We start from the raw sequence: 27517 nt of genomic DNA on the forward strand, positions 1-27517 counted from the left end.
CAATATGATGTATCAGCAGAGTGAAGGACAAAATCCATATGATTATTTCAATTGATGCTGAAAAAGCATTCAATAAATTTAACATCTCTGCATAATAAAACCCTAAAAAACCTGGGCATAGAAGGAAGAAACATACCTCAACACAATAAAAGTTATTTTTTGAACTTTACAAGTTGATTCTGAATTTCTTCTTAATGTAATTATAAATAAGACACATTTGATAAAGAAGAATAATAAGAGATGACATATCTACTAAAGTCTCATTAATGAAAACAATGTGGAACCAGCACAGAAAGAGTTTAGTCAGTCAATGGAACAGAATAAGCATTTTAGAAACAAACACATATGTCTGTCTATGAAGGTACTGTTTAATAAGGTTGGTATTTCAAGTCAGTGGGACAAGTAAGTATTATTCAACAAACAGAATGCAGGGACTATTAACTATCTATATAGAAGAAAACATATACAGATACCCAGTTCATTCATTATATTAAAAAAATCAGGTTACTTAAAGATCTAAATGTAAAAACTATGGAGTTTTAGGAGAAGATACAAAAGAATTATTTCCCTGAGGTAAAATGCCTGAACTCAGAAGCCATAAAGTAAAATATTGACAATATGACTACATAAAAGATTTAAAGCTATATGGTAACCATCTGACAAGGGATTAATTACCAGAATATCTAAGGAGCTCAAACCACTCATTAAGGAAAAAATAATCCAATTTGAAAATGGGCAAGAGATCCAAATAGACATTTCTCTAAAGAAGACATACAAATGGCAAACGAGTATGTGAACAGGTGCTCAACATAACTGATCATCGGAGAAATGCAAATGAAAACGGCAATGAGATATCATTTCACCCCAGCTAAAATGGTTTCCATCTAAAATACCTGCAATAATGAATGCTAGCGAAAATGTCGAGAAAGGAGACCCCTTGTACACTGTTGGTGGGAATGTAAATTAGTACAGCTACCATAGAGAATCCTCCATGTACATAGGATCCTCCAGTACTGAGGGTCCATAAAACACTAGAACTAGAACTACCATATGATTCAGCAATGCCACTGCCAGATATATACCCAAAGAAAAGAAATCAGTATATCAAACATTTATCTGCACTCCCATGTTTATTGCAGCACTATTCACAATAGCCAAAATTTGGAATCAACCTAAATGTACATCAGTAGACAAATGGATAAAAAAAATGTGGTGCATATGCACAATGGAGCACTATTCAGTCATAAAAAGAACAAGATTATGCCATTTGTAACAACATGAATGAAAATGAAGGACATAATGTTAAGTGAAATAAGCCAGACACAGAAAGACAAACTTCACATGTTCTTACTCATTTGTGGGATCTAAAAATTAAAAAAATTGAACTCATGGAGACAGTAGAATGATGGATAACAGAGGGTTGGAAGGGCAGTGGGGTAAGGGTGATGGGGATGGTTAATGGGTACAAAATATAGTAAGATACAATGAATGAGATCTAGTATCTGATAGTACAATAGGGTGACTATGGTCAACAATAATTTGTTGTACATTTTAGAATAACTGAGGGAGTACAATTGGAATGTTTTCCATGTTGAGTTGTTTGAGGTCTATATACATTCTGGTTATTAATCCTTCATCAGATGGGTAATTTGCAAATGTTTTCTCCCTTTCTGTGATTTGTCTCTACACTTTGTTGATTGTCTCCTCTTCTGTGCAGAAGTTTTTTGGCTTGATGTGATCCCATTTGTCCATTTTTGCTTTGGTTGCCTGTGCTTATGGAGTATTGCTCAGAAAATTTTTGTCCAGACCAATGTCCTGAAAATTTTCCCCAATGTTTTCTTGTAGTAGTTTCAGAGTTTAAGGTCTTAGATTTAAGTCTTTGATCCATTTTGATTTGATTTTTGTATATAGTAAGAGACAGGATCTAGTTTCACTCTTCTGCATATGGATATCCAGTTTTCTCAGCACAATTTATTGAAGAGACTATCCTTTCCCCAATGCATGGTCTTGGCAGCTTTATTGAATGTTCATAACACAAAGAAATGATGAATTTTTGAGCTGACGGCTACCCCATTTACCCTGACTATTACACATTATATACTGTATCTAAACATCTCATGTACTCCGTAAACATGTTCACCTACTGTGTATCCATAAAAATTAAAAAAATAAATTACAAGACATAGACTGTCAGAGTGGATTACAAAAACAAGACGGAACTATGAGTTACCTATAAGAAATCCACATTAAATATAAAGACAGTTATATTTATTTAAAGACAGATTTAAAGATTTAAAGTAAAGGGATGGAAAATGGTAGTTCATGCTAACACTAATCAAAAGAAAGCTGTAGTAGCTATATTAATTTCAGATAAAGCACACCTCAGAACAAGGGAAATAATCAGGGATATAGAGGGCATTACATGATGATAAAGGGTTCAATTATCCAAGAATAAATGATAATTCTTAAGAGCAATTCTTAAGGTGTTTTCCCCTATCAACCAAGTGTCAAAACATATGAGGCAAAAAACTGATAGAACTGCAAGGAGAAATAGACAAATCCACAAATAAAGTTGGAGGCTTCCATACCCCTTATCAGCATTTGAACAGACCTAACAGGTGGCAAGTCAGTAAGAACACTGTTGAACTGAACAGTATTATCAATCAACTGTGTATAATTAACATTTATGTAACACTTCATCTGATAAATACAGAGTATAGATTGTTCTGAAGCTCACATTCATCAGGATAGATACATTCTGATGAAAAATAAATACACCTTAACAAATTTGAAGGAATAGAAATCATATAAAGTGTCTTCTCAGACTAAACATGGAATTAAACTAGAGCTAGAAATCAATGACAGAGAAATAGCTAGAACCGCCCCCTAGCCCCCCAAATATTAGCAGGTTCTAAGGATTGAGGAAAAAAAAGAGAAATTATCCAAATAACTAGACATTAAATGACTCACTTCTAAACAGCTCATGGGCCAAGAAATCACAAGAGAAATTCAAAAAATATTTTGAATTAAATGAAAATACAATTACCAAAATTTGTGAGGTACAGCAAAAGTAGTGCTTAGGAGGAAATTTATAGCATTGAATGCATATATGAGGAAAGAAAATCTAAAATCAATAATCTAAGCTTCCACCTTGGAAAACTAGAGAAAGGGCTGGGTGTGGTGGCTCACGCCTCTAGTCCCAGCGCTTTGGGAGGCAGAAATTGGTGGATCACTTGAGGTCAGGAGTTCGAGACCAGCCTGGCCAACATGGTGAGACTAAAAAAATACAAAAAATAGCCAGGCATTGTGGTGCGCGCCTGTAATCCCAACTGCTTAGGAGGCTGAGGCAGGAGATCGCTTGAACCTGGGAGGCGGAGGTTGCAGCGAGCTGAGATAGTACCATTGCATTCCAGCCTGGGCAGAGTGAGACTACGCCTCAAAACAAACAAAAGCAACAGAAAAAAAAAAAAAAAACAACAAACCCAAAAAACAAAAAAACAAAACAAAACAAAAAAACAAGCCTAGCAAAGTCAGGAGCTTGCTTGAGCCCAGAAGTTTGAGGTTACAGTGAGCTATGATAAGCCAGTGCACTCCAGCCTGGGTGACAGGGCAAGATCTCATCTCTCAAAAAATGAAATGAAATAAAATAAAGTAAACTTAGAAAAAGAAGATAAATAGGGCCGGGTGCGGTGGCTGACGCCTGTAATCCCAGCACTTTGGGAGTCCAAGACGGGCGAATCACGAGGTCAGGAGATTGAGACCATCCTGGCAAACATGGTGAAACCCAGTCCCTACTAACACACAAAAAATTAGCCCGGCGTCGTGGCGCGCGCCTGTACTCCCAGCTACTCCGGAGGCTGAGACAAGCGAATTGCTTGAATCCGGGAGGCGGAGGTTGCAGTGAGCCGAGATGGCGCCACTGCACTCCGTCCAGCCTGGGCGGCAGAGCAAGGCTCCGTCTCAGAAAAAAAAAAAAAAAAAGATAAATATAAGCCTAAAACAAGCAAAAAATAAATAAATAAAAGATTGAGCAGAAATCAATGACACCGAAGACAGGAAATTGATAGGGAAAATAAATGTTTAAAAACCCAGTCAAGAGAAACTGTTCTGAGAAAGGGTAGACATGGGAATTACTTGACAAAGACTTTAAGTCAGCTATTTTAAATACATTGAAACAACTAAAGGGAAACAATGTCTACAGAACTAAAGCAAAGCATGAAAAGGATGCCTTGCCAAAATGAGAATATCAATAAAGAAATAAAATTACAAAAAAGAAACACGCAGAAATTCTGAGGTAAAAAATATGACTGAAATGAAAAATTCACTAGAGGGGGCTCCACAGATTTGAGTAGGCAGAAGATAAAAACAGCAAACTTGAAAATAGATAAATTGACATTATCTAGTGTGAGGAACAGAGAAAAAAAATTTTTTTAAATTAACAGAGCCTTAGGGACCTGTGGGATACCATCAAGAATATTAACATAATGGGATTTATAGAAAGAGAGGAGAGAGAGAGAATGGGGCATGTCTTGGTTTATTTGTGCTACTGTAACAGAACACTAGAGACTGGGTAATATATAAAGAACAGAAATGTATTTCTTACAGTCCTGGAGGTGGGGAAATCCAAGATCAAGGTGCTGGCAGATTAGGTTTTCTGGTGAGGGCTGCTCTCTGCTTCCAAGATGGTGAACTTATTGCTGCACCCTTCAGAGGGGAAGAACGCTGTGTCCTCACATGGCAGATGGGAGAAGGGCAAAAGGAGCAAAAAGGCCAAAAGGTGCATGAAGCTTTCTTTATAAAGGCCTTAATCCCAGTTATGAAGGAGGAGCCCTCGTGGCCTAATCCCCTCTTAAAGGCCCCATCTCTTAACAGTATGACGTTGACAACACCTGAATTTTGGAGGGGACATATTCAAACTATAGCAGGGCGGTAAGACTATTTGAAGAAACAATGGCCCAAACCTCCCAAATTAGATGAAAGGCATTGATCTGCATATCTAAGAAGCTAAATGACCTCTAAGTAGGAGAAACCCAAAGAGATCTACACCTTGACACAGGATACTCAAACTGTCAGAAGACAAAGAAAGAATATTGCAAGCTTCAAGAAGAAAACAATGCATCTCATACAAGTCATTCTCAATAAGATTGACAGCTTATTTCATATAAGAAGCCATAAAGACAAGAAGCAGTGGGATAACGTACAGTAGTCCCCCCTTATCCGTGGTTTTACTCTCCTCAGTTTCAGTCACCCATGTTCAACTTTAATTCAAAAACAGGTAATATAGTACAATAAGCTGTTTTGAGAGAAAGAGAAAAAGACCACATTTGCATAACTTTTACACAGTATATTGTTATAGTTGTTCATTTTATTATTGTTGTTAATCTCTTACTATGCCTAATTTATTTTAAAAAATTTTATTTTAAGTTCTGGGATACAGGTGGAGAATGTACAGGTTCATTACATAGGTATACGTGTGCCGTGGTGGTTTGCTGCACCTATCAACTTATCATCTAGATTTTAAGCCCTGCATGCATTAGCTGTTTGTCCTGATGCTCTCTCTCTCTCCCCACCCCCCTGACAGGCCCCGGTGTGTGATGTTCCCCTCCCTGTGTCCAGGTGTTCTCATTGTTCGACTCCCACTTATGAGTGAGAACATGCAGTGTTTGGTTTTCTGTTCCTGTGTTACTTTGCTGAGGATGATGGATTCCAGCTTCATCCATGTCCTTGCAAAGGACATGATCTCATTCCTTTTTATGGCTGTATAGTATTCCATGTTGTATATGTACCACATTTTCTTTATCCAGTCTATCATTGATGGGCATTTGGGTAGTTTCCATGTCTTTGCTATTGTAAATAGTGCTGCAATGAACATATGTGTGCATGTATCTTTACAGTAGAATGATTTATATTCCTTTGGGTATATACCCAGTTGTGAAATTGCTGGGTCAAATGGTATTTCTGGTTCTAGGTCCTTGAGGAATCACCACACTGTCTTTCACAATGGTTGAACTAATTTACATTCCCACCAACAGTGTAAAAGCATGCCTATTTCCCCACAGCCTCACCAGCATCTGTTGTTCCTTGACTTTTTAATAATTGTTATTCTGATTGTCTCTATGCCTAATTTATAAATTAAACTTCACCATAGGTATGTATGTATAGAAGAAACTATACATAAGGTTTGTTACTATCCAGAGTTTCAGGCTGGGGGTCTTGGAATGCATCCCTTGCAGATAAAGGGGAACTACTGTATTCAACTGCTAAAAGAAAAAGGCTGTTCAAGCAAGAAACTTATATGCCGCAAAACTACTTTAAAAAGTGAATTCCTAATGGTATATGATGTTAAGCATCTTTTAATATGTTTATTTTGCTATCTGTACCTCCTCTTTGATGAGGCGTCTGTTCAAATATATCGCCCATTTTTAAATTGGTTTGTATGTTTTCTTGTTGTTGAGTTTTGAGTTCTTTGTACATTTTGGATACAGACCTTAATTGGGTATATGTTTTGCAAATATTTTCTCCTAGTCTGTAGTTTGTCTTTTCATTTGCTTAACAGAGTAGAAGTTTGAATTTAATGGAGTTTAATTTATCATTTTTTTCTTTTATAGATTGACCTTTTGTTAAAGTCATTACCAAACTCAAGGTCACCCAGATTTTCTCCTTTGTTATCTTCTAGAAGTTTTATAGCCTTGCATTTTACATTTAACACTACAGTCTATTTTAATTATATCTATTTAATTTGGGGGAAAGGTGTAAATTCTGTCTCTAGATTCTTGTGGGGCTTTTTGTTTATTTGTTTTTGGGCTTTTAAAAATCTTTTTACATGTGGTTGTACAGTTGTTTCAGCATCATTTTCTAAAAAAGAATATTTTTTTCCATTGAATTACCTTTATTCCTTTGGCAAAAATAAGTTGACTATATTTATGTGGAACTCTTTCTGGGCTCTCCATTCTCTTTCATTAATTTATTTGTCTGTTCTTTCATCAATACCACACTACCTTGATCACTGTAGCTTTATGGTACGTCTTGAAGTGAGATAGGGTAAATCTTCTAACTTTGTTCTTCTTCTTGGATCTTTCCTAAGCATGTACACAATCATGGGCATGTGCACAGCCTTTGGCATATGTGAGGTCTTCCAGATTTCCAGGAACATTTTGGAGCTTTTTAAAGCCCTCTATGGTCATCTCATTCCCCAGTTTTTCCTCTCAAGTTTTTTGGTCAGCTTCTTATTAATCCCAACTGATAATGCAGCCTCGGGCAGTTCTAATATTCATTGCCAATGATTGTTTTCGACAAATGCCCTGGGGATAAGCCTATTAACACAGCGTAAGCTCTGAGTCGGCTCAAAGAATGACAACTCCTGAGCATGGAACTTTTCTGCAAGTTATCAGACAATCAGAATAGCTGACAATTGAAATTTCTCTGGGGATGGGACCTTTGGATGCTTGTAAACCTCTGTGCCCTTTCTAGTGGCTACTAGGCTACTAATTTTCACAACTACTACCATTGGGACACTGTTGGTTTTTGAGGTTACTATGGGACTAAGGGAGAGGAATGGAAGTAGGGCAAGTTAAAGCGCCATGAAACTCACTGTTCTTACCAAGATGCAGTGATTTTTTTCTTGAATAAATGCTCTGTGGATTATTGCCAGCCTTAGGTTAATTTCTGGAGTTCTAAAAATTTGATTTTTCACAGTTTTTATGTTGTTTTCATTGCTTTTATTAAGAAACACATTTTTGGAATTCCTTACTCTGCCATTCCAGAAGCGGTCTCCTGCACTTTGATTTTTTTTCATTTGGGTAGTGTGTCATGGACCCACTCCACATCACTTCATAGAGATCTTCCTTATTCTTTTTTTTTTTTTTTTTTTTTTTTTACAGCTGTATAGAAGCCACTGAACTGATGTCGAATAATTTATTTAACCACTCTTCTGTGTACAGGCATTTAAGTTGTTTCCAATATTTTACAATTACAAACTATGCTGCAATGAATAACTTCGTACATATGTATTTTTGAATGTAAAAAATGTTCATATTAGAGATAGTTTCTTAGAACTGGGATTTCTGGGTTGAAAGGTTATGTTAGATATTGCCAAATTCCCTCTCAAAGAGCTGTACCGGTTTGCCTTCTCAGTAGCAATGAGAATGCCTATTTCCCTAAGACTCATCAACAGAATTGGCAGTTACACTTCTGGGTATCTGGTCCTTTGACACTTAGTCTTTTAAAATTTCAATTACTCTTTATTTTTATAGAGTTGCTAATCACAAATTATGCCTGAGATTTGATATTCTTGTGAAAGTATTTCAGATCAAATTAAATGTCTTTTCAGTGGCTATGATTCACCATGATTAAATACAACATGTTTGACCAAGTTGTTAATTGACTGTTCTTAATTCTGGCAGAAGTTCTGGAGATCAGCAACAATTTTGGAATAGGTTCAGCAGCCCGGGTGATTCTCAACACAGTCAAGCCAGATGGGGATCGAGATTCTATTATTGAATGAAACTCTTGTAAGGGCTTGGGAATGCAGACAGGGGGAGTTCTCAAGAAGTTTTATAAGAAAGTGTTATGTATTGTGAAGCATGGGTTATTGTTTGTAAGTAAAATAAAAAGAGAGAGACAGAGAGGAAAAGAGAGAGAGAGAGAGAGAGATTAAGCAAAATAAACATTAAACAAGGAGAAGGTGCTCCAACCATTTAAGTGATACTTTTAAAATGAAGACTAACAGCCTTTGGCAGATTAGAAGAAAAAAATAAAAGAAAAAGGTCAAGCAGAAAACAATTACCACAGATTTGATCAGTATTTACTATCTATCAACTGTAAGACTGTTCTAGGCAGGTGGGGTCTATGGGAAATACAAAGATAAATGAGAGAGAATCCCCTAAAACCAATAATATTGTTTTATGTTTAATTTATCATTTATTAAGATCCTACTATGTGACAGACACCACTTCAGGCACTTGACTTCTCTTATTTCTTATCCAAAACATTACTGGGTTGATATTATTACTCCCATTTACAAGAAAGAGATTGAAGCCAAGAAAGGTTAAGAAACTTGTCTAGAGTCACAAAGCTGGAAAGTTATGCAACTTGAAACCAGATCTGCTTAGAGAATGTTAAATATCAACTGTGAAAAGTATTTCATAGTAAATTATATTAGGATTAATCAAACCAGTTTAGCCTAAGAGAACAGCAGCAATAGCTAACCTTATTATATATTTTCTATATGCTGGGAACAGCACTGAACAATTTTTTTAAATTTTTTTTTTTAATTATACTTTAAGTTCTAGGGTACGTGTGCACAAAGTACAGGTTTGTTACATATGTATACATGTGCCATGTTGGTGTGCTGTACTCATCAACTCGTCAGCACCCATCATGTGCTGCACCCATTAACTCGTCATTTACATCAGGTATAACTCCCAATGCCACCCCTCTCCCCTCCCCCCTCCCTACAATAGGCCCCGGTGTGTGATGTTCCCCTTCCTGTGTCCAAGTGATCTCATTGTTCAATTCCCACCTATGAGTGGGAACATGCAGTGTTTGGTTTTCTGTTCTTGCGATAGTTTGCTGAGAATGATGGTTTCCAGCTGCATCCATGTCCCTACAAAGGACACGAACTCATCCTTTTTTATGGCTGCATAGTATTCCATGGTGTATATGTGTCACATTTTCTTAATCCAGTCTGTCACTGATGGACATTTGGGTTGATTCCAAGTCTTTGCTATTGTGAATAGTGCTGCAATAAACATACATGTGCATGTGCCTTTATAGCAGCATGATTTATAATCCTTTGGGTATATCCCCAGTAATGAAATGGCTGGGTCATATGATATTTCTAGTTCCAGATCCTTGAGGCATCTCCATACTGTTTTCCACAATGGTTGAACTAGTTTACAATCCCACCAACAGTGTAAAAGTGTTCCTATTTCTCCACATCCTCTCCAGCACCTGTTGTTTCCTGACTTTTTAATGATTGCCATTCTAACTGGTGTGAGATGGTATCTCATTGTGGTTTTGATTTGCATTTCTCTGATGGCCAGCAGCACTGAACAATTAATATGGACCACTGTATTTAGTCTTCAGATTGAATTTTTTTTTTTTTTTTTTAAGATAGGGTCTTGCTCTGTCACCCAGACTGGAGTATAGTGGCACAATCACAGTTCATCACAACCTCTGCCTCCCAGGTTCAAGCGATTCTCCCACCTCAACCTCCAGAGTAGCTGGGACTACAGGCACATGCCACCACACCTGGCTAATTTTTTTTTTTTTTTTTTTTGTAGAGACGGGGGGTCACTATGTCGCCCAAGCTAGTCTTGAACTCCTGGGCTCAAGTGATCTACCCGCCTCGGCCTCCCAAAGTGCTGGGATTACAGGTGTGAGCCGTTGCATCCAGCCCAGACTGAATGTAGATGCCTGCATTCTCTACATTCTCTATAAGACTACCACCTATCTCACTGCCTATGTTAAAATCCTGGGTTTCATCCAGGACTCCTACCTCACCCACATAATTTGGTTTATAAATCCAGTGAATTCTGCCTCTTCAATAGATCTTTATCTTTTCTCTTAATCCTTATAGTCACTACCTTATTATGAAGCACCGTTATCTCTCAGATGGATTACTTTAAGTTTCTGAACCCCTCTCCCTGCCTTTATAATTCACATTCACCAAGCCAACAGAGTGTTCTTTCTAAACTGCAGATCTAAACATATCTCTCCTCCTAACCCAGAGAAGCATACTCTAAACCTCTAGCTTGATAGTACACTACTTTGACCCACTCTGTACATTAGGCTTATTGAACTGTCTGCCTATCTCTGATCCTGTCTGTATGTCCCTTAATATTTTTTATTTGTACAAATTTAAGGGGTACAAGTGCGATTTTGTTATATGGATATATTGCATAGTGGCAAAGTCTGGGCTTTTGCCCCTCAATTTTTAAGAGTTCTTCATATGTTAGATAGATGTGTCCTTTCTCTGTGTTATACGTTGTAAATATTTTCTACCAGTTTACCTCTCATGTTTTGATTTTGTTATGGTGCATTTGTTATGCACATTTAAAAAATGTAATCAAATTTAATAGACTTTTGTTGCCTCTGGATTTTGAGACATGGTTAGAGAGCCTTTCCCTACATCAAGGTTAAAAAGAAATTCATGCATGTTTTCTTCTAGTAATTGGCCTGGTTTTATTTTTTACATTTAGCTCTCTAATCCATTTGGAGTCTGTCTTTTTGTACTTGGTGTGAGATATGAATCTAACTTTGTCGTTTTCTTGTGAAACCATCTGGGCTTGTTGCTTTTTGTGTAAAGCATTCTCTTAATAACTTCCTGTATTACTTCTATAGAAACTGGTCTGTTTAAGCTTTCTAACATAAACGGGGCCAATTTTAGTAAGTTGAATTCCCTTATGAAATTATCTATTTCCTCTGGGTTTTCAAATTTGTTTGCATAGTCTTAGCTTAGTCTGTTTGGGTTATTATAGCAAAGTGCCATAGATTAGGTGGCTTATAAACAACAGAAATTTATTTCTTGCAGTTCTAGAGGCTGAGGAGTTCAAAATCAAGGTGCTGACCAATCTGAGCTTTGGTGAAGTCCCGCTTTCTCAAAAACAGCTGTCTTCTCACTGTAACCTCACATGGTGGAAGGGGTGAGGGCTCTCCCTGGAGTCTTAAATAAAGGCATTAATCCCATTTATCAGCGTTCCACCCCTATGACCTAATCATTTCCCAAAAGTCTGACTTCCTAATACCATCATCCTGGGGGTTAAGATTTCAACATACAAATTTTGGGCAGCATAAACCTTCAATCCATTGTGATTATCATATGATTAAAGAATTTCTTTTGTTTCAATGGCTATTTCTCCTTTGTCATTTCTTTATATATTTGTGATTTTTTTCTCTATTTCTTTTCTTAGTAAAGTTATTTAGTAGTTTGTCTATATTGTTAACTTTTGAAAAAATAATTTTACTTTTAGGTCTACTGTTATTTTGTTCTCTTCATTAATTTCCAATTTTATCTACATTATTGCTTTCTTTGTGTTTTCATTTGGTTTACTTTTTAATTCTTTTTCTAATTTCATGAACTGGGAATTAAATTGAGTTAGTATTGCTCTTTCAGTTTTCAGGATAAAAGTGTTTAAACCAAAAAATTTCCCCTGATCACTGCTTTAAATATATTCCATAGATTCTGATATGTAGTACTTTTATTGTCATCATTTTTTAAAAATTATGTCATTTCAGTTTGTAGTTTCCATTGTAGTTTGGAGTTTTTTAATAGGAGATTTCTAAATTTTGAGGTGGAAGGACCTTTATGTTTTTATTTTTGTTAGTAAATTCTAGTTGTGAGTGCATTTTAATCAAAGATTGTTTACTATAATATTTATATTTTATGGACATAATTTTTGTGAACTAATAAGTGATTACTTTTATAAATGTGCCATGACCACTTGAGAATAATGTATATATTTCCTACTATCATGATGTAGATTTCAATATATTTTCAAGATATCTATCCTATTGATTGTTGTTTCCTAATTCATATGCATGTTTTATTTCTATACATATTTTTTGTTCACTTGATTTGTCTTGTAATGAAAATGGTATATTAAAGTGTCCTATTTTTATGAATGTACGTGTCTCCTTGCATCTTCTGTAGTTTTTGCCTTAAAAAGGTAGTTGTTGTGTTATTTAATGTATAACTATGAATAAGTGATATCTGTTCATTATAGACTGTAACTTTTGCGTTAAAATTGTCCTTCTTTACCATATATAATGCTTTTGGAATTGAATTCTGCTCTGTGTGATATCAGGATCATTACACTTTCTTTCAAAAGGTTTGGTGAGCCTGGTAAATTTTTACCTATACTCTTTATTTTTAGTCTCTCTGAATTACTTTGTTGTAGCTCTGTATCTTGCATACAGCATACAGTTGTTTTTAAAACAGCTTTATTGAGGTACAATTTATCTAACAAAATTCACCCTTTATAAGTGTACAAATCAATGATTTTCAGTAAGTTCATAGAGTTTTGCAAACATCAACCACAATGCAATTTTAGAACATTTCCACCACTCCAAAATGATTCCTCAAGGCAATCTGCAGTCACTCCCTGTTTGTGTTGCTATGAAGGAATACCCAAGCCTGGGTAATTTGTAAAGAAAAGAGGTTTACCTGGCTCACAGTTTTGCATGTTGTACAAAAATGATGGCACCAGCATCTGCTCAGCTTCTGGTAGGGCCTTAGGCTGCTTCCACTCATGGTGGAAGATGACAGGAAGCCAGTGTGTGCAGAGGTCACATGGTGAGGGTGGCAGAGAGGTGCCAGGTTCTTTTTAACAACCAGCCCTTGCAGGAACTAATAAAGAACTCATTACCGTGAGGATGGTACCAAGACATTCATGATTGATGCGACCGCATGACCCAAACATCTCCCATGATCCCCACCTCTAACTGTGGGGACCAAGTTTCAGCATGGATTTGGAGGGTCAAATATCCAAACCATACACTCCCTATTCTCATCCCCAGATCTAGGCAAGCAATGATCTACTTTCTGTATCAAAGCATTCACCTTTTTTTTGGGAAACCTGATACATATAGAATCATGCAATATGTATTTATTTTGTATTTGGCTTCTTTCACTTAGGATAAAGTTTTTGAGGTTCATTCTTGTTGTAGCATGTATCGATTTCTGATTCATTTTACTGAATAGTGTTCTATTGTATGGATAGACTACATTTTGTTTATTCATTCATCAATTCATTATCGTTTGGATTGTTTCTACTTTTTGGTTATTATGAACAATGCTCTTATAAACTTTTGCTATATTTTTTTGTGCACATACATTTTCAATTCGGTTGAGTGTATATCCCTGAGTGGAATCACTAGGTGATAGGTTAACTCTTTGTTTAAAATTCTGATGAACTTTCCATGTTTAACGTTTTAAGAACATACCAAACTCTTTTCTAAAGTGTTTGCACCATTTTACACCTGGTGTGCAATGTATGTAGGTTCCATTTTCTTGGCATTCTTACTAATGCTTGTTATTAACTTTCTTTTTTATTATGGTCATCCTAAGAGTTGTGTAACAGTATCTCATTGTGTTTTTAATTTGCATTTCCTTGAAGACCAATGAGGTTGAACATGTTTTCATGTTCTTATTTGCCATTGCTGTATTTTTGGTGAAGTGTCTATTCAAATTGTTTGTCTAAAATTGGGCTATCATTTTTATTCTTACTAACAGGTAAGAGTTCTTTAAATATTATAGATACAAGTCTTTTGCCAAGTACATGATTTGCAATCATGTCTCCAGTTCCATGGGTAGTCTTTTTACTTTGTTATTATGTATTAATCATGCTTTTATATTTTGTGTATTTTTGAAGCTTTGGCATCTTGGGCTCTTGCTGACTGTGGCAGGACTGCTCTTCTCAGGGCTAGCCAATTCCTGGAGATAGTAAACCTGTGAATGTGCTTTCCAGATACAAACCAATCACTCCAGAGCTCCTGCCCTCAAACTTCTTTATCAGGCTTTTATACTCCAAGCCACTATTCCCCTGCCCTTGTCAACCCAGGGCCAAGTACCAGAAAAGGGACAGCCCCTATGCCCCAGATCTTGTTGAAATTATTGAATTATTCAAACCCGTTCCTTATAAGTGCACATGTTTTTCCCTTACTCCCTATGGCTCCTGACCAACTCTGTGCTTCCCCGTGTGGACCCACCATGTGGCATTCTGTGCCTCCTATTTCTAGAGATCTGTGAGTATAAACTTATTCCTTCAAGATTGTCGTCTCTATTTTGGCATGTCTTACCATGCCAGATTAAAACAGATCCCAGGTACTGTTAAAACATGATGGTGTCTTTAAAACACAAAGGTTTTAAATTTTGATAAAATCTAAATTTATTTACTTTTTTGTTTGTCACTTGTGTGTTTGGTATCATATCTAAGAAGGATTTGGCTTACCCCAAATCATAAATATTTACACTTGTGTTTTCTTCCAAGAGTTTTACAATTTTTATCGATTACATTTTGTTCTATGATCCATTTTGAGTTGATTTTTGTGTATAATGTGAGGTAAGGGTCTGATTTCATTGTTTTGAATGTGGATATCCAACTGTTTCAGCCAAGTTTGTTGAAAAGATTTTTGTACTCTACTGAATTTTCTTGATACCTTTGTCAAACATCATTGTGTCTGTGCCCTATCTGTTCCTTTGATTTATATTTCAATCATTATGCCAATAACACAGTGTCTCGAATACTGAATACTATAGCTTTTTTTCCTACTTTGCTGACTGTTTCTAACAGTAATTGATGTTAGATTTTACCAAATGCTCTTTCTGTGTCTATGAGATGATCATATGAATTTTGTTTGTTTGTTAATAAACATGTTTTCTTTATAAATTATCCAGTCTCAAGTATGTCTTTATTAGCAGCGTGAGAACAGACTAATACAAATACCTTCACTGTATTGCTATTATTTTTGTTTTAAAAGTTGATTTAAAACATCTCTTAAAGGTATTTGCATAAGAAAAGAATCTCAGGTATTTAGCCATGTAGTTACTATTTTTGATGATCTTCATGTCTTTGTGTAAATCCATATTCCATCTGGCATTTTCTTTCTACAAGAAAGAGTTGCATTTGTTGTAATGTGCATCTGCTAGTGATGAATTCTTTCAATATTTATATGTCTGAAAAATGCTTTCTTTTGCCATCATGTTCGAAAATTTTTTTCCCTGGACATGCAATTCTAGGTTGACAGTTTTTTCTTTCTGCAATTTAAAGATGTCACTCCACTATCTTCTCACTTGCATTATACCTTATAAGAAATATTTTATCACCCTTATCTTTGTTCCTCTGAATATGATGTGTCTATTTTTCCAGCTGCTTTTAAAACTTTCTCTATGTCACTGGTCTTGAGCCATTTAATTATGATGTGTTATAATTAAATGCAGCCATAGTTTTCCTCATGCTTCTTGTGCTTGGACTTCACTGAGCTTCTTGAATCTATATTTATAATATTTATCAAATTTGGAAAAATTTTGGCCATTGTTTCATTTTTCTTTTGGAAATGGAGTCTCATTTTGTCAACCAGGCTGGAGTGTGGTGGTATGATTTTGGCTCACTGCAACCTCTGCCTCCCGGGTTCAAGCAATTCTCCTGCCTTAGCCTCCTAACTGAGATTACAGGTGTGCGCCATCATGCCCGGCTAATTTTTGTATTTTTAGTAGAGACGGGGTTTCCGTATGTTGGCCAAGCTGGTCTCGAACTCCTGACCTCAAGTGATCCTCCAGCCTCGGCCTCCCAAAGTTTTGGGATTACAGACGAGAGTCACCATATCTGGCCATCATTTCTTAAAATACTTTTTCGTTACTCCTTTCTCTTGTTTCCTGTGAGTACTCAAATTACACCTATATTAGGCTACTTGAAGTTATCCCACAGCTCTTTGTTGTTCTATTTATTAACTTTAATTATCTTTGTGCATAATTGTGGGTAGTTTCTTTGCTACATCCTCAACTTCATTTATCTTTTATTCTGCAATGTCAAATCTATTGTTAACCACATTCAGCTAATCATATTTTACATACTGTAGTTTCCATTATTAGAAGTTTGATTTGGCCCTTAAATTTATAAATGTATAAATTTAAGGTATTGAATATATGGAATACAGTCATAATAACTGTTTTATTGCTCTTGTCTGCTAATTTTAACATCTTTGTCAGTTCTGAGTTTGCTTTATTTATTTAGCTCACATCATGGCATATATATGTGTAAATATATATATATATTTACTTCTCTGCACACCTTGTGATCTTTGGTTTATGACAAGCCTTGCAAATTTAACCTTTTGGATGCTGGATATTTTTGCATTCCTATAAATCTTGAGCTTTGTTCTGGAATGCAATTGAGTTACTTGGAAACAATTTGCTACTTTTGGGTCTTATTTTGGAATTTGTTAAGTGGGACTTAAACTATGCTCAATCTAGACCTAATTATCCCTACTGAGACAAGACTTTTTTTGTGTGTACTCTACCTAATACCCCATGAATCTTCAGCATTTACAATAATGCTAGTGGTAACCAGTACACTTACTCGTCCTGTTTGAGTGCAAGGCTCTGTTGCTTCTTATCTTTTCTGATGGTTCTTTCTCCTTATTTATATTGACTGATTTTTCTCCTGGTAATGGTTTATTTTAATGAGGTGACACACATTATGGAAATTATGATGTTAAATGTCTGGATTTTATTGTCTTTATTTACAGACTGTTGTGTTTTTATTCAGCAAAATTTCCAAGATCTACTTGGGTTCTCCCTCCCTTTGTTGCAGTCTGGTAATTGCCTTGAAGCAAAAAGCCTGGGTAAATATAAGGGCTCGCCTCATTAGTTCCCCTACTGTCTCGGATCACTGTCCTGCTTTGCTTCTTGTACAATGTCTGAAAGCAGTTGTTTCATTTATTTTGTCTAGTTTTACAGTTGTTTGTTGTGAGATAGCTACTCTTACATCAGTTATTTCCTATGGGTGAAACAGAAATACCCATAGCTAAAAAATTTGGACTGTATGATGGACGTTATTAGTGGTATGTTTTTGTTTGTTTGTTTGTTTGTTTGTTTTGAGATGGAGTCTTGTACTGTCACCTGGGCTGGTGTGCAGTGGCACGAACTCAGCTCGCTGCAACCTCCACCTCCTGAGTTCAAGCAATTCTCCTGCCTCAGCCTCCCGAGTAGCTGGGACTACAGGCACATGCCACCATGCCTGGCTAATTTTTGTATTTTTAGTAGAGAAGGGATTTCACTATATTGGCCAGGCTGGAGTGGTATGTTTTTGAATGTCTGCATTTTGTTATATTCTTTAATTGTATTAAATTTTATTTTAGCAGACAATTTACTGTGCATCAGCTTGATCCTTTTGAGGCTTATATTTTTGTTGGAGTGGGTCTAGAATAACTTTTACCCTTGAGATAGTTGTTCCCTACTCCTAAAGTGTGGTCTCTCTGGGATCTCTACTGGAATGTCCTGGATGTTCAATGATGTCTATACATTCTAATTGGTTGACACCTAAGTTTCTTACAGTCTTATGTGAGTTTTAGTAGTTGTCCAGTTGTTTCTTTCTCAGTAATATTTATTTCCTCAGTAGCTATTCTTTGCCTAACCTCCTGGAGGCTTGCTCTGTATATAAATGCTAACTATGGTAGGCAAAATTCTATGATGGGTCCCAAGGTTCCCCTACCCTTGTGTTCATGCCCTCTATGATCTTTTCCCCTTGAGTGTGGGTGGAACCTCTGGCTAGCTCCTAGTCAATAGAATATAACAAAGGTGAGAGATTTTTCAGGTGTAGTTAAGGTTGTAAATCAGTTGACTTTGGGTTAATCAAAAAAGGAAATTACAGTGGATGAGCCTCATTTAACTAGCTAAAAGCCTTTAAAAGAGGTACTGGGTCCTCTGTGAGGTAAGAAATCCCTCTTGCTGATTTGATGAAGTAAGCAGCCATGACGAGAAAGCCCACATGGGAAAAAACTGGGAACTGCAGGTGGCCCCTAAGACATGAAGATGACTGTCAGCTGGCAGTCAGCAAAAAAGCCGGTGCATTCAGTCATATAGTCACAAACGAAGACATAAATGAATTTTATGTCTACTTTCATATGTTCCATTTCCAGTAATCTTCACTTTTTCACAAATCAACTTTCTTTTTGTCTGAAAATAGAGGAGAAGGCTTGTGTCTTTCATGCAATGTTGAGGCTGCTTGCATTGTATGCTTTTTCCTTGATTATAGGTCACATGTCTTTCTACTTCTTCTTCTGTCTACTGTATAAGAGAACCATATAATTGTCCTATTTCCTCTCAGTCTGATAGAGTGAAGTGTTGATCACCTTAGTGCTTGGGACTCAGCTGAAGTTTTAATAAAACTTAACCAAACTCTGGTGCATCCCTCTTACTTGGGGATGGTCCTCCTATGCTTTTTTGGGGGTTGGGGGGCACAGAAAATCTTTATTGCCAAAGGAACAGGAAGCAAGTGCACTCCTCCCACCTCACCAACAGCTTGAAGAGTCTAAAAAATTAGACTGGGTGCAGTGGCTCACGCCTGTAATCCCAGCACTTTGGGAGGCCGAGGCGGGCGGATGACAAGGTCAGGAGATCGAGACCATCCTATCTGACACGGTGAAACCCCGTCTCTACTAAAAAATACAAAAAATTAGCCGGGCATGGTGGCAGGCGCCTGTAGTCGCAGCTACTCGGGAGGCTGAGGCAGGAGAATGGCGTGAACCCGGGAGGCGGAGCTTTCAGTGAGCCAGGATCGCGCCACTACACTCCAGCCTGGGTGAGAGAGCGAGACTCCATCTCAAACAAACAAGCAAACAAAAAACGTGGACATCGCATAATAAAGTGTTAGGAACTCAGGGAGAAATGGTCCCTTGGACTATATTGGCCCTAATACTGAGGTAACCAATTGACTTTGTTCAGTGAAAATACCTCTAACGAAATGAAAAAAAAATCAACTAGTTATAACATCCAATTCATATATACAATTCAAATAAAAAATATATTATTTGCTTTAATGTATTACAAGTTTAATACATTAGTGTTTACAAAATAAAAACTATATTCTACTGAAATTTCTCTTGTGCTTCCACCTCATCACTAAGCTTGAACAACCGGAAGCATATGATACTTAAGGAAAGGTATTATGAATTTAAAGATGCAATTTGTGGGTCCACAAGGAATGGATAAATATTGGAAGTTGGAAGATTACTGCATGTTTTAAAATTGTGGCTTATTAAAATTTACAAACTTGACCCTAAGACACACACACACACACACAAATAAATGTTTCAAAATAGATTCTAATACAGGAAACGTTTCATGAAACCACTGAGATACTAACCGGTGCTATGGCTAACATTAAAAACTGAACAGTCTATTGAAATCATACTCATAGTATTTCTACATGCAGTGAACAATACAACCACAATAATCAACCTCAAGCTAGCAACAAAGTTGCAAGGTCCATAAGAAGCTTCCTCAGTGAGCAAAACACTATGGTACAATTAAAACATTTAGGAAGGGAAAAAAGCCATTTAACAGTATAAAAGTTGTTTACTGTTGTTTCCTACTGTAAAGTTCTTCCACAAATTAAAATGAAGAAGCAGTTTATATATGTGACAGTGATCTGAGATTACAGTGCAGACATTTCATCTAACATTTGACTGACAAATTTTAGTGTAACAGATTATGACTTACACAGATTATATTTTGTACACAGTTATGATCTAGAGCAGAACTAAAAAAACATACACACTCTAAGTCAATATACACTCTTCTCAACAATATGTGGGTTTAGATGAATCTGTAGGAAGTAGGTGAAGCTGTCAGGTTTGTTTTGGTTTGGTTTTTTTTTTTTTTGAGACGGAGTTTCCCTCTTGTTGCCCAGGCTGGAGTGCAATGGCGCAATCTCGGCTCACCGCAACCTCTGCCTCCCGGGTTCAAGCAATTCTCCTGCCTCAGCCTCCCAAGTAGCTGGGACCACAGGCGTGTGCCACCACGCCTGGCTAACTTTGTGTTTTTAGTAGAGACGGGGTCTCCCCATGTTGGTCAGGCTGGTCTTGAACTCACGACCTCAGGCGATCCACCTGCCTCAGCCTCCCAAAGTGCTGGAATTACAGGAGTGAGCCACCGCACCCGGCCATCTTCTCTTAAACCAACAGAAAAAACGTATGTTGGCAGATGTATCTGATTTTTTACCATTATGAATTCCAGTGTGAAATTCTCATAAGTATGCGAGTACATTATAAACCTCTAAGCACACTCTCATATGTATGCACAAAGTCCATTAATTAAATTGGGGGAATTAAAAACGTACTGTCAAGTTCAAATGAATTTTAAGAAAAAACTGCATTCACAAATCTCAAAGGTGTAGAAAAATGAAATCATAAAATAAATAATGAATATAGGTGTCAACTAAACTTCCATAGAAATATGCCTACAAATGTGGATGCAGTGATTGTCCACACTTGTGATGGCTGGGTGGGGAGACATTCCCTAGTGAAAGCATCTAGTCTCTCTGTCTTCTCTACATAGAGAAGACTTACTGGATATAAACAGTACTTAATCTGTTATAGCCTTTGTTAACAGTCACCATCTTTATAACATGTAGGGTTAACTTACTATGTCTTAATCTATTTAACACATTCTGAAATATCAATGCTTAAGTCAAAGCTTTTACACATGGGTACACTTAGTTCAATTTATCTGTCTATGTAGTAGCTTTCTTTGATACATTTTAAGTAGCTGTTAATACAATCTAGGTCAACTAGTTTAAGAGAGATATTTTCTACTCTATTGCTCATCTTTTTAACTTTCCTCCACTCAAGTATTTATTGTGTAAACGTGCATTGATAACCAGATATTATATGAGTGAATGCTACACATTTCTTGTTAAACAAAAATCAGTTTTGTCAAATATTAAATCCACAATATTTTCCTTGGCTTAAATTAAGTATTTGCTTTCTATTTTTCCATAATCATTGCAATCTTGCCAACAAGTACATCACTTAAGCTTTCTTTTTCACAACTGCGGGCAAAGATTCTAAACTCTGACATATATTTACATTAAACACACAAAGTAGACAACAAAATTTCAAGTAAAATAAACTGTATCCACATCTATTGAACCAAACAAGACTGAACATCTAGATTTCACTTCTATAAATTACACAAATACATTGCACATTCTTAAATAATGAATGCTTACAATATTGATTTGTAAGCCTTTCCATGTAGAATGACTCAACACAGGAATGTGAATGAATCAACGTTATTGTTATAGATTGCAACACTCTTTTGATTTTCTCTTTTGTGGCTGTTGTTTTATCTTCCTGGTTTCTGCAGGCTACTGTACCAGTCCTTTTGCTTTGACTATGAAATCTGTTTGAGCTGAATGAGGCAACACTGGTTATTAAGGCTTATTTCTGTGATGGAGTATTATCCTTAAATCTGATTCCATTTCCAGAGAACGGTATCTTGAATCTTCAGGGTCTGTTTTGATGACTTTCTTTTCTAAGGTAAAAGCTGAGTGTGGGTAGTCTTTTAAAATCCCAAGGCTCTCTGATGAGTGGGACTTTGCCTCACTGGGATAAAGTCTGCTCAGCTCCCCATCCACCACAATAGGATGGGGTTGTCTGTTCTGTAAATTAGGCATTTGGAGATTCAAAGGTCTTTCTCCTTGTCCATCTGAGTTATCGGAAGTCAAGTCATTAGGACTGTACTTTTCTGAGCTCTGCCTGTAAAGCCCTGCAGACAGCCTCCTCTTGGCATGCTGCAATCTCTCACAGCCAGCTTGGTTGCAAAGGAACTCCATCTGCTTTGCCATCACCTTTTCAGGCTGCTGTGAACTAAGAGCTGTGAGTTCTTCACTCTTAGCTCTAGCCTGCTGGAAGAGCGTTTGCACAGAATCCTGGAAATCTGGAAACTCATCCTCCACTTTAATCCTCTACAAGGATAATTCATCTCTTTCTCCACATTTTGACTTGGTGGTTCTGTAAGTATATTTATAGGTGACTTCTTGAGAAATCTGCCTAGCCAAGGTAAAAAGCTCATCTCTTCTTGTCAGCAGAGCATTATCCTTCACACAGAGTTGAGCAGCCGTTTCATTAACAGTGAGCTCATGAAGCATGAGATGTTTTCCATCCTTCCTCTTTGAGTCAAATCTGCCATATACTCACTGTATTTCCAAATTTCCTCCTCTTTGTGTGGATCATTATCGTTCATCTCAAAGATGTGACCAATCATTTTGGCCAACTTCTGTTGTTTTTTTAGCGGCTCTTCCACTTTGTTCAAGTCACTCTTCAGCAGTGTGGGGACCATCTGCTCCACACACTCGGCCACTGAGAGCACAGCAGCAGCATCCAGTGCCTCGCTGCTCTCCTTTGGGGACATGTGGGAGCCCAGGTCTGCTGGGGAGAGGCTGTGCTCGCTCTTGGTGGCATGGTGGCCTTGCCAGAGTCTGGATTTACCAGCATCCTGCAGTGCTAGGCTCCCGACCACATCTGACTTCCCCTGTCCCAAGCTCTGCACACAGGTGGTGGCAAAATTGGGGAAACTGGGTGGTAAAGACATTGGGTGGTAAAATTGGGGATTTTAAATTGAGGTTCCCAGGCATTGCTAAACTCCTTTCATAACTACTGCAGGATATTCCCAGCCATGTCAGTGATCCCTCTGGCAGTTTATAGATGGGTATGCTACTGACAGGAAGGGAAGTCAGCAAGTGATTGAAAAGTCCAGGGTTTGTGACCCAGTCTCTCAAAGCCTTCTGTAGCCTTCTAACATGGAGGGGCTTGCTAACCATGCCCACCAGTGCCATGATTTCCAAAAACTCCACTTTTCCTGCTTCACAGAGTTGCTGGACATCATCATCACCTTGTTGGATAAAGGCATCAAAATAAGAAAGCAGATTGGCTTTTTGTAATATTCTATACAGCTGCAACTTCCCCAGGGTCCTGGGTAAGGCCACGGCCATTACTGTGGATGGGTTTAACTCAGCTAGCAACTGCCGCGGTCTTAGGCTCTCTCCTTGAGGACTGCTGGGCCCCAACTCCGAAGCAAGGGCCCCCGGCTCTCCCTCCTCCAGCGGCTGCGGAGGCGGAGGCCGGGACGCCCCCGATCACATCGAGGAGGGAAGGGAAGTTGGTGGGCGCTCTCTCCCTGCTGCCCCCCAGCTCGGTCCCGCAGCTTCTTCTCTCCCGCCCGACTGCGCTCGCTTGGCTTGGCCGCCATGGCGGCAGCGCCTCTCCCCACTTCTGTGCTTTTAATTGAGAGCCATGTAGGTCTCTGTTTCGTCAGCCCTAAATGACCTAGGAATGGTAATGTCAAAAGGGTGAAGTAGTCATGTAAACCCTCCCACAGATGACAATAATAGAAACTGGATGATACACCCAAAGACAATTATTTAAAGACACTGAAATGTCTCTAAGAGCATCCAGAATACAGATAATAATTTACTCTAAAACTTCCAGCTGTAAGATTGTGATTTTGTTGCTTTATAGTAAAAGGATGACCTGCAAACCCCACAGCTATGACTACTGAAAATAATGTTAGAAAATGATAGCCTTACCCAGCTCAAGGTGCCAAAGTTCGGAATTCAGGGATGTAAAATCAACTTGTAATTTTAATTCTAGAAATATGATTACAATTTTTAAACGGCAATTCTATTATTAAGGTAACTGAAGCAGGAATATGACCCAAATTCTGAATATAAATTATATCCAAATCTCTGAATAACATCAGAAAAGCAGTCTGACGCCAAAGAGAAATCTATTCTTGAAAGATAGGAGATAAAAACTTAAGCTACAACAGTTTTCCAGAGATGGACACCAAAGCTCTAGAGGGCACTTGTAATTCTTTCATAGATTACAGATTTTGTAGTCCATAAAAGATTTTGTGTGGTGGTGGAGGTGATGAGAAAGACCCGAGTGTCGGAAAGGCTTGAGAATGATACACGTTAAAGAGTGGAAGATTCTCTCCATTTCTGCCCTCTTACCCTTCAGGTAGGCCCAGGTTCGAGTAGTGATATCTCAACATCAAAGACAAATAAGTCCTTGGGTTAGAAAAATGAATAGCAGCCATTGTCCTATTACTGGGTGATCTTTTATGGCCATAGTGTTATTCAAACAAATTTAAATGGGATAACTCATTTTTAAAAAAATTTTTCCCCCCACCTTTGAATTCTGATAGCATTTCTTTCACCAGACCTCTTACTTGGCACTCAGCATATGTAGACTTATACAATTTTAGGGTTGGAAAGAACTTTAAAGTTCATTTAATTGAAGTTAACACTTGGTGTAGGAATTTCTTCTATGATGTCTCTACACAGATACTTAGGTAACCTCTGACTGAACTCTCCTGGTGATGGGGCACTCTCTACTGCTCAAGACTGCTTCACAGCTGGATAGCTACATATTTTGTTGGAGTAGACAGAGGATAAGTCTGAGCAAGAGACTAAAAAGAAACCACAAGAGAAGCAGAAGGAAAATGAGGCAAGAGTTGAGTCCTGGAAGCAAAGGCCAAAGAGAGACTTTCAAGATTGAAGGTTAACCTGACTAAACGTTGCTGTCAGGACCAATAAGATGATAATTGACATGCGCCCATTGAATTTGGCCTTAAGAACAGTTTCAGGGATAAATATGGAGGTTGTACCCAAAATTGCAATTGATTAAACCATGAACGGGAAGTGAGGGAAAGGAGGCAATGACCAGTAATGATTTTTCTCAATAAACTTTGTTGAGAAAGGAAAGAGGTATGACAGTACCTAGAGTGAGATACAGGATTCAGAAAAGGGTTTTGTTGTTGTTGTTGTTTTTTTAAGTGGAGTATGTGGGTTGGTTAGCAGGTTTGGATGCTAAGGAGAAAAAGCCAGACAAGAGAATGAGACCATAATTGATAGATGGTGGTCTTGAGAAGGTGCCTGGGAGCAAATGGGTCAAATCTTTAGTAGGAGGACCTGCATGGCCAGGTGAGTTTTTCTAGTAGCACTCCATGATGCTGCTGTAGGAGTGAGAAACGCAATAGTGAAGTCAGCCCAGGTGTGGCCATTTTGGGGATGAGATGAAGTAGAGTGTGCACAGTGAAGCAAGGGAATAAAGGATATTGTCCGAAGTCGTTGAAAAGAGGGTCCTGGCTCCATCATTTCTTAGTCGTGTGACTTTGAGCAAGTCACTGTTCTTTTTTGGACCTCAGGCTGCTCATCTCTGAAATGAAGATAATAATGCCTACTGATTGTTGCAACTCACAGAGTGATGGCATATGCAAATGACATCATAAGCTGTAGAGCCCAGCACTAGGGTGCAGTGTTATTTGGATTTCCTTCTCTCTTCTGAAAGTGAGTGGGGCAATGCCATGAGTAAGAACACTGGACACTTCAGCTGGTAATGGTTCAAAGCAAACACTGTGTCTAGTCAGGGCCTCCCTTCTCATAAGTTGTGCTTCCCATGTTTTCAAAATATAGGTGTACATTGCGGGCTGAGGTTAGATAAACAAAGAACAGCTCATGGAAGGCCCTGAAAGGGAAGGCAGAACAGGTGATTGGCTTAGGATTTTCTAATTTGTGTAATTCTGACAGGCTGTAAGCTATAGGGGGTCTAGTATAGTGATACATGCAATAATTCCTACTTCGTAGAAATATTATGCTGGTTAATATTATGTGTTACCTTGACTTGGCCATGGAGTAGGGTGGGGGTGCCCAGACATTTGGTCTGGGCAAATATTATTTCTGGGTGTATCTATCAGAGTGTTTTTAATCTGTATTTTTTTAAAAACAGGTGGGAGTCTTGCTATGTTGTCCAGATTGGACCAGAACTCCTGACTCGAGCAATCCTCCTGCTTCAGCCTCCTGAGTAGCTGGGACTACAGGTGCATGTCACTACACCCAACAAATGGAGGCTGGGAAGGGTAGGGGGAAGGGAGAGATATACAGAGATTTGTTAAAGGATACAAAATTACCCTGATCTGATCACTATACATTATATGTATTGAGACATCACTGTACCCCAAGAATATGTACAATTAGTATTTGTCAATTTTTAAAAACCGCATGACTTGACAGACTGAGTAAAGCAAATTGTGCTCCCTAATATGGGTGGACCTCATCCAATCAGTTGGAGGCATGGATAGAACAAAAAGGCTGAGTAAGAGGGAGCTCTTTCTGCTTGATTGCCGAATTGGGACATTGGTCTTTTCTGACCTTCAGACTTGGACTGAAACATTGATTCTTCTTGGGTGTCAAGTCTGTTGGCCTTTGGACTGGTACTATACAACAGCTCTCCTGGATTTCCAGCTTGCTGACTGCAGATTTTGGGATTTCTCCACTAGGAATCACGTGAATCAATTCCTTACAATCTCTCCCTCTCTCTATCTCTTCACATATATATACACATACACACACACACACACACACACACACACACACACACACACACAATCTCCTCCCTCTCTCTCTCTCTCCTATTGGTTCTGTTTCTCTGGAGAAGCCTGACAAATGTCATAGGATATTGTGAAGATAAAATGAGATACCATAGCCCCTCTCCCAGCATCTGGGGCAGACTAGGGGCTCAATGTGAATTCCCTGTAATTCCCTTTCCTTCTATTTCCCTTTACATCTTCACTGATTAGCCTGGTGGGTAGTACATAATAGAGATATCATAGTATTCGTTGATTGGAATTGGTTGTCACCTTGATCCCATGCAGTGCTTTAGGATCAGTTATCCTTTCAGGAAGCAGTCTCCTATTTTAGACAGATATTTGTAGGTACAAGTGACTTTTCATGGCCTTCTCATAAGTTCCTGTTTGATGTGACATCTCAACTGCAAGAACATTGGCATATCTGCTCCTTGGCACACTCATCTACCACCAGACCACTGCAGAATGGAGAAAGCCAGAAGTGGGTGGGAGTGAAATCAAAGCTGCAGAAGAACAACTTCATCTTCTGCCAAGCCTGCAGTCACCACAAGGGTAATTTATCTCATCTTGGCACTTTCCCATTTCATC

General features: G+C 37.9%; 1 pseudogene; it reads right to left on the bottom strand.

Moving 5' to 3' along the window:
• Positions 1–21935: 21935 nt before the first annotated feature.
• LOC102125736 (NGFI-A-binding protein 1 pseudogene) lies at positions 21936–23495 on the bottom strand (annotated as a pseudogene).
• Between the last annotated feature and the right edge of the window lie 4022 nt (positions 23496–27517).

This window comes from Macaca fascicularis, chromosome X (genome assembly GCF_037993035.2).
Source record: "Macaca fascicularis isolate 582-1 chromosome X, T2T-MFA8v1.1".
NCBI lineage: Eukaryota > Metazoa > Chordata > Mammalia > Primates > Cercopithecidae > Macaca > Macaca fascicularis.